Genomic DNA, 8446 nt, shown 5'->3' on the forward strand with positions numbered 1-8446 from the left:
ATCAAGATAGTCATACCTGTGCTGTCGTAGAAGTGTTCCATGACATTACGAAAATTATCATCATGGAAGTGTCCACTTCCATAACGATAAATCGCGCGTCACAGAAGTGCTTTCGTCAAGGGTGACCGACACGTGGCATCCACTGTAACGGAACGCCGTTAAGCTATCGGGTCAGATTTTGGATCCGATAACCCGTTAACAGCTCTGACCAATGGAAAATTTCCACGTGTAAAATTCTGATTCGCCGAAGGGAACACCTGTCAGCTCGTCAGTGGGCCAGATGTCGCCCGTCCATTGAAGGAGACATGCCTTTGATACGTCGACACGTGGCTGGGCCCAACAGAGGCCCATATCTATACCTATACTAATTACATACTTTCAAGAAATTATCAAATTAATCAGAAATTAGGAACTGTTAATCTGGTGGGACCAAGTAATAATGGTCTAGATTATCTGATATAATACCCAATGATACTTTTCCAATTCTACGAAAAGAATTATTTAATTCAAAGGCCCATGTACCTTTCTCAAATTTGTGACAGAAGAGATTTAATACTAACTTCCATCTCCTGATCTCCATCTACTACTCCACGGATCCCTCCTACTAACTACCATCCAATTACTATTCCACCGGTGACCGGTCTTTCCTTCCTATTCTTTCTCTCTCTCTCTCCTTCCAAAGTAAAGGATCGATCCTTCCTAAAATATACTCATGCAATTCCACCGATCTCTCCTCCCTATTCTTTCTCTCTCTCTCTCTCCATACAAAGCAATGGATCGATCCTTCCTTAAACATATTCATGCAATATGTATCTTCCTATTATCCCTGCACAATCTAAGTTACGACTCCATGGCATGGTCGACCGATCGACTGTGGCTGCCGCCACACCGAGTTAGGACTTCATGGTAAGGTCGACCGATTGGCCGTGGCTGCCGTCGGACCGCCTATGTCCACGTGCGGCTACGAGGTCAAAAGAAGCTAGCCGCCAATGCCATCAATAAAAGTAATACCCCACGTGAAAAAAGGGAAGGAGGTTTGATAGGAGGACAGGAAGCTAGCGGTGCATGATTTTGTGAAGAACGAAGCTCAAAGGAGATGGACGCAGCGACATCTGCGATCTGTAGAGGGGGTGGCAATGGATGACCCATGGAGAAGTGAGACTGGAGAGAAGAAACGTGTTGCCCCCGAGGAGTAATTGCTGTTCTGACCGATCTAGATTGCACCCTATGTCACCCGTCTTCATCTGGTGTAGATCGGCAGAGGTTGCAGCCCCAGACACGCCTGATGGTAGATGCAAACGCCTGATGTACAGATGGATTCAACCCTCAGCCACAGTCGTCATCACATCCTGACTGGTAGTCTGGTACTCCTTGCAGCCCTCAGCTTTGCCTTCTAAGGTTCTTCCTTTTTTGAGACAAAGGTCCTTTCCTGGCATAAAAGAGAACTATAAACGTAGGTAAATCTGGTATAGATGTGTGTTATATAGGAACGATTTTTCATAGGCATATTCTGGTCAGTTCGTAGTACAGTGTTGCAATCTACATAGTGGATATGTGTGATTAGGGTGTTCTTTTAAGCAGAGAAATGCCATATATGTTGGAAGAAGAAATCAGAAACCCAGTTTCATCTGTACTTTTTTACACACGGAGTTAGCTATCTGTAATTTTCATTGTACTATATATTGGTAGTTCTACGCCGCCGCTAGGTAGAATAGCTAGGATATCAATTCATCTTCGGCCTGCACTCCAGGGTCGGCATCATGGCCACCTCTTGGACGCAGCCGAGCAATCTGCAGAGGAGTCTTCTGCAAATGCGGCAAGCAGATCGACATACACAAAGTCCTGGGAGGCAATCAACAACTGCATCTTTTTGTTTTTGTTTTTTTAAGGTAAAACTTCTCTGTGTTTGACCAACTTTCCCGAGAAGAATATTGGCTGGAGGGGAGATTTAACTATGTGCATATAGTGCCTATTACCATGTACAATCCTCTATCTAATCCATGGTCTACCTAATATCTTTGACTTCAATGTTCTGACAAAGATGCAATCTAACGATGGTGATGGTTCATGCAAGGTATGGTAATTAAGGTGAACCGGTGGTGTTCTAAAGTAGGGATGCTGCTGTTGTATGTGATGCATTGACAATTCGAGAACCTACTAAGGACTGGTGGCACAACATTTAAATCTCTGACGACGTCAAGTTCGTCCTTGCCTGTCCATCTTCGCAGGCAAGTAACATATCAGTAAATTCCCTGCATAGCCTGCTTGATTTTGTTCAAGCAATAGCACCACATATCTCTTACCTTTTATAAGAACGCGCTCCATGGCCACGGTTGACCAAACATGGCTGTTGCCACCCCGCCTATGTCCACATGCCAGGCTGCGAAGTCAAGATTAATTGTTCTACTCATCCACCCTGAGCTTATATGGTGCAGGGGCGACGACGACGGGGTGCATTGACGGTTTTAAAACCTACTATATGACTTGTGGGTGGTGGCACACCGATTTACCTCTGCGAAGTCGTTGAGTTTGTCCTCAGATGTCGATCTCTGCAGGCAAGTAACATATCCATAAATTCCTTGAATATCCTGCTGGATTTTTCTGTAGCACTAACACCATAGATCTCCTCTTTTTATAAGAACACCTTTAGCAAAGCCAAGCCGCTGATTTTAAGGTCGCTAGATCGTATAGGTAGCTAAACCGGTGTGGTTTTTCCTTCTAATTAAAGGGAATATGTTTGCTTGGTGAATTCGTTTGTTGTAGTGTGTAGATGATTCCCAGGTGGTGCGGTGGTTGGGATAGCATGCTGCAACTGTAGATGAACTAAGATATGTTGTCGTTCAAGTCCCAACAGACAACGGGGAGAGAGGCGGACCACGAATTTTTTTTAAGGTGGAGCGAAGTCTCACTAAGATTTTTCTTTATGTGAATCTAAGGAATGAAATTGTCCACTACAAATGAAATAACCAAATACAATGAAATTGTAGACATGTTTCAAATAGGAAAACAACCTAAAACATACCGATAATGAAGCATTAATGGCATCTACAAGACCCAGGTATTGGCAGTGCCCTATCCTCCTTCTGAAAATCTTCCTTAATTTTACCAAGATCAATACTTTTGAAGATCTTTCGCTCAATGTAACACACCATCAAGTCATTAAGCCAGCCATCAGACATCTTGCTGTGCAACACAGTCTTGATGATTTTCATTGATGAGAAGGCTCTTTCAACTGCTGTCGTCGCTACCGGTAGTAGCAATGCCAACTCAATGAGGCGATAAACAGCAGGAAACATGACATGCCTTTCAAGTTCAATCATCTTTTTAGCTAGACTTGCAATATCATGAAAAGCTCTAAAGTCTTCAATTCTTCTCATATGGATAATGAATAGCTCTAGGTTATCAACTATATGTTCACGTTCATAATCTGAGAAATCCTCATGATAAATCTCTGTGAGTCTAGCAAGCTTATTCACATTGAACCAAGAAAAGGAGTTTCTTGGGTAAAGACAAGAGAAGTTCTGGAGCAGCTCTGAAGATACCTCATTAAAACGACGATCAAACTCTGTGGTGATGGAGTCTATGGCAGCATAGAAGGTGTCGACGCGGAAAAAATGATCAACTCTGACATTGTTTCATCCACCTTTTCTTGATTTTCCCACTTTGTAAAGATGTCATCCATATTTGGTATCGGAATGTCGTTTTTGGTGCAAAAGGCTTTGACATCTTCCAAGAGTGGCTCCCAACCATTATTTCTCCAGTTGAACAAACGTGTTCTCACATCCGTAACCAATGACATTGCCCGAAATGAGATAATTACAATTTTAGTGGCATGTATGCTTAGATGAACAAAATATATCGAGCAGACTAGATACATATAGCATGATCGATCACATACCTGAACAACATTTTGATCCTTCTTTTGCAATAGAAGAGACAAATCATTTTTCATGCGCAGGATTTTTAGCATCATCTTGAAGATGAACACAAAGCTAAAAGTCTCCATTTGATGAACCAAACCTCCTGCCCTACATGGAACACGCACATCATCCTCAACAATGCCCAAAACCTCTATGACTGCATCCCACATTGATTCAATGCGAGATAAGGTTGTGCAATGAGAGCCCCATCTTGTATCTCCAGGTCTGACCAAGGTTGTTTCTTGATTTTTCCCTCTTCCCGTCGGCATCTCACCACTCTTAATCTTATCCAAAAGAACCTCCTTTTGCTTGTCAAGCAATTTATCCTTCTCTTGCAAGATGAAGTACTGAGATTAGCAATCATGGTCACATATTCAAAAAAACCCTCAACACCCTTGCAGCATCTCGAAACAACAACAACTACCAACTGCAGTTGGTGGGCAAAGCAATGGATATAGAAAGCATATGGGTTCTCCTCGAATTAACTTCTGAAGGCCATTGAATTCTCCTCTCATATTAGATGCCCCATCATACCCTTTCCCTCGTAGTCGTGCAACAACTAGACCGTGCTAAGAAAAAACCTCCAATAATGCCTTCTTTAAAGAAGCATATGTTGCGTCCGGAACATGCTTAATACCAAGAAAGCGTTCAATAGTCTCTCCTTGTTTGCTCAAATACCTACAGGAAGTCATATAATTAGTTGACAACTCTACATACAACAAAAAGTCCAAAAAGCACATAGACACTTCAAAAACTTAAATACGTACCTGATTACCATGGCCATTTGTTCTTTCACCGATATATCACGACACTCATCAATAAGAACAGAGAAAAGACAATCACCCATATCTTCTTTGATTGCCTTGGTGACCGCTTGTGCACAATGTTTAGCAATGATTTTTTGAATTTTTCCAGAAGTCATTTTGGCATTCTGAGGGCATAGCTCATCAAATGCAACCTTCACTTCTGAAATTCTTTCTTTCACCCAATCAAGTAACTCCAAAAAATTCCCCTTGTTCAAAGAAGTACTGGATTCATCATTCCCACGAAATGGTTCACCTTGCAATGCTAGATACACTAGTGCGGAACCGGGCAATAGCACCGGTTCGTAAGGCCCTTTAGTGCCGGTTTGGTAACTGGCGCTAAAGTGTAGGCACTAAAGCTGTAACACCCTCGATGCGACTATATCTCCCACGTGTCGAGGCACGACTTAGAGGCATAATCGCATTGAAGGCATATGTCGCAAGTTAGGCCATCTTCACAACATCCCATGTAATATAATAATGAAAGGGGAGATAACATAGTTGGCTTACACTCGCCACGTCAATCAAGTACATAAATAACATTACATCATCCAAACACTCATGGCCCGACTACGGCGCCAAAATAAAAAATAACCCAACAAGCGACACTGTCCCAATCACCCCCAACTGGGCACCACTACTGATCATCGGGAAAGGAAACATAGTATCGTTGAGAGTCCTCATCGAACTCCCGCTTGAGCTCAAGCGCGTCTCCTGGAGCGGAATCATCAGGCCCTGCATCTAGTGTAATAGTAATCTGTGAGCCACAGGGACTCAGCAATCTCGCACCCTCGCGATCAAGAGTATTTAAGCATATAGGTTAGGCAGGGTAAAATATGAGTGGACCTGCAGCAAGCGACTAGCAAGTATGGTGGCTAACTTATTCGCAAAAGAGAGCGAGAAGAGGAGGCAAAGCGCGAGCGAGAAACTAGAGAGCAACCTGCGCAAACATTACTCCAACACCGTGTCCGCTTCCCGGACTCCGCCGAGAAGAGGCCATCACGGCAACACACTCAGTACATTCATTTTAATTAAGTTAAGGTGCAAGTTATCTACAACCGGACATTAACAAATTCGCATCTGCCCATAACCGCGGGCACGGCTTTCGAAAGTTCAAATCCCTGCAGGGGAGTCCCAACTTAGCGCATGACAAGCTCTCACGGTCAACGAAGGAATAGACCTCCTCCCAAGACGTTCCGATCAGACTCGGTATCTCGGTAATTCAAGACACTTCGGTAGGTTAAAACAAGACCAGCAACACCGCCCGAATGTGCCGACAAATCCCGATAGGAGCTGCACATATCTCGTTCTTAGGGCACACTCAGATGAGACTAGCTACGAGTAAAACCAACCCTCAAGTTTCCCCGAGGTGGCCCCGCAGGCAGCTCAGTTCGGACCAACACCCAGAGCAGCACTAGCCCGGGGGGGGGGGGGGTTTAAAATAAGATGACCTCGGGCTCCGGAAAGCCAAGGGAAAAAGAGGCTAGGTGGCGAATGGTAAAACCAAGGTTTGGCATTGCTGGAAAAGCTTTAATCAAGGCGAACTATCAAGGGGTTCCCATTATAACCGAACCGCGTAAGGAAGGCAAAATCCGGGAACATAACACCGATATGACGGAAACTAGGGCGGCAAGAGTGGAACAAAACACTAGGCGAGAGGCCGAGCATTCCACCCTTTACCAATTATATAGATGCATTAAGATAACAAGATAATATAATGATATTCCAACAAGTAAATAAATGTTCCAACAAGGAACGGGCTCCAATCTTCACCTGCAACTAGCAACCCTATAAGAGGGGGCTGAGCAAAGCAGTAACATAGCCAATCAACGGTTTGCTTAGGGCATGGTGGGTTAGAGGTTTGACATGGCAATTTGGGAGGCTTGCAAGCAAGTGGTAGGCATCGTAGCATTGGCATAGCAAAAGAGCGAGCAAACTAGCATAGCAAAGATAGTAGTGATTTCGAGGGTATGATCATCTTGCCTGCACATTTGTCAGAGTTGACTGGATCCTCGAAAGCAAACTCAACGGGCTCCTCATTAGCAAACTCGTCTCCCGGCTCTACCCAAACAAGACAAACAAGCAACAAGGATACAATCAACCACGTGCAAACTCAAACAACACAATGCAAAGATAATATGCTATGCGGGATGCGATGCGGGATGCAAAATGCAAGATATGACAGGAAATGCAAGAACCTGGCCTCAACTTGGAAATCCAAGTGTGCCACTGGAAAGATGAGATGAAATCGCTTGAAAACGATATAAAGAACGCCGGAATCGGAGTTACGGTTTGGAAATCGGAGTTACGGCTTGAAAACGATATAAAGAAATGCTGAAATATAACTCAAGTAGGCATGTTTACGAGCTCGATGCACTCACTACGGTGCAAGTCATGGCAATACAAGCATACATCCATCAAGAAGGCACAAAATTCAAGCTAGACATGCAAGAACAATAGCATAGCATGCATGGATCAACTACAACATCATCGGCAAAATTGCAAACAAGTTGACAGTCTGCCCAGATTCACAAAGTAGCAAAAGTAGAGCTCGATTGACTCAAGCTAGGGTGCTCCATAATTATAAACAAATACATGGATGGATAGAGCACTACAATATTAACAAAACATCCTTACTGATCATCCTTAAAAGAGGCACGGATCACTAGGAAACAACATGAACATATGGCATCATGAGATAAACAGATCCAGGACTTAGTGAAAATACTAAAGTCTCTGAAAAACAGATTTACCAAGTACACCACTTTGCAAGCTTGCACTAGTCACCACACACATCACAAAAATACATGGGTTGCACCTCTGGAAAGATGACAAAACTCTTAACAAAACATATGTAGAACTCATGGGCATAGCATGCACACATTAATCATGGCAAAAATGACAAAACCTAAATGGAGCAGCAGATCTGACAATTATCTCAAGTAGCCCTCTTCTAACAGCATTTCGGGCATCCAGATGAACTCAAATGAAAATGATGCAATGGAATGAAATGATGTACTCTCTGAGATGAACATTTTGATATGCTATATGCATGAATCGGAGCTACGGATGCAAAGTTACGGAGCTACGAACAGGAGCACTTGGATCTGCAATTTCAGGACTTAGAGGAAAAAATGACCTAGGGTTTACTGTTCACGGCCAGATCTGGATCGGATCTCGCCGGGGCACGAACGCAGAGGTTCACCGGAGGAGAAGAGGAGGCCGGGCGGCGGCTTGCCGGTGAGGAGAGTCGAGGACTGCAGCGGCCGGGCCTTGGCGCGGCGTCCGGGGAGGCGGCGGAAGGACGCGGCGGCGTCGAGCACGGGCGCCGAGGGTGGCGGCGGCGCTAGCGGGCGCGGGCGCGGCCCGGTTGGAGCGGGAAGGGGGCCGGCTTCGGGCCGGCGGGCCTCGGCGGCGGCGTGGGCGGGAGCCGCCATGTGGCAGCGTGCTAGTGGCCGCGGGCGGCGCCGGGCGATATGTCCGGTGTGGCGGACATTTCCGGTGCGCGCGAGGGGATTTTTAGGGTTAGAACAGGAGGGGATTCAGGATATTTCGAGGGGGACATATTTATAGGCATAGGAGGAGCTAGGAGAGTCCAAATGAGGTGCGGTTTTCGGCCACGCGATCATGATCGAACGATCTAGATGATGGAACAGAGTTAGGTGGGTTTTGGGCCAAAATTGAGGGGTGTTGGGCTGCAACACACACGAGGCCTTTTCGGTC

The 8446-nt window shown here is 45.0% G+C and overlaps 1 pseudogene; it reads right to left on the reverse strand.

Moving 5' to 3' along the window:
- Positions 1-1715: 1715 nt before the first annotated feature.
- LOC147981509 (uncharacterized) lies at positions 1716-8160 on the reverse strand (annotated as a pseudogene).
- Positions 8161-8446: the final 286 nt, after the last annotated feature.

This window comes from Triticum urartu, chromosome 3A, assembly GCF_056163025.1.
Source record: "Triticum urartu cultivar PI428250 chromosome 3A, HENAU_Tu73, whole genome shotgun sequence".
Lineage (NCBI taxonomy): Eukaryota > Viridiplantae > Streptophyta > Magnoliopsida > Poales > Poaceae > Triticum > Triticum urartu.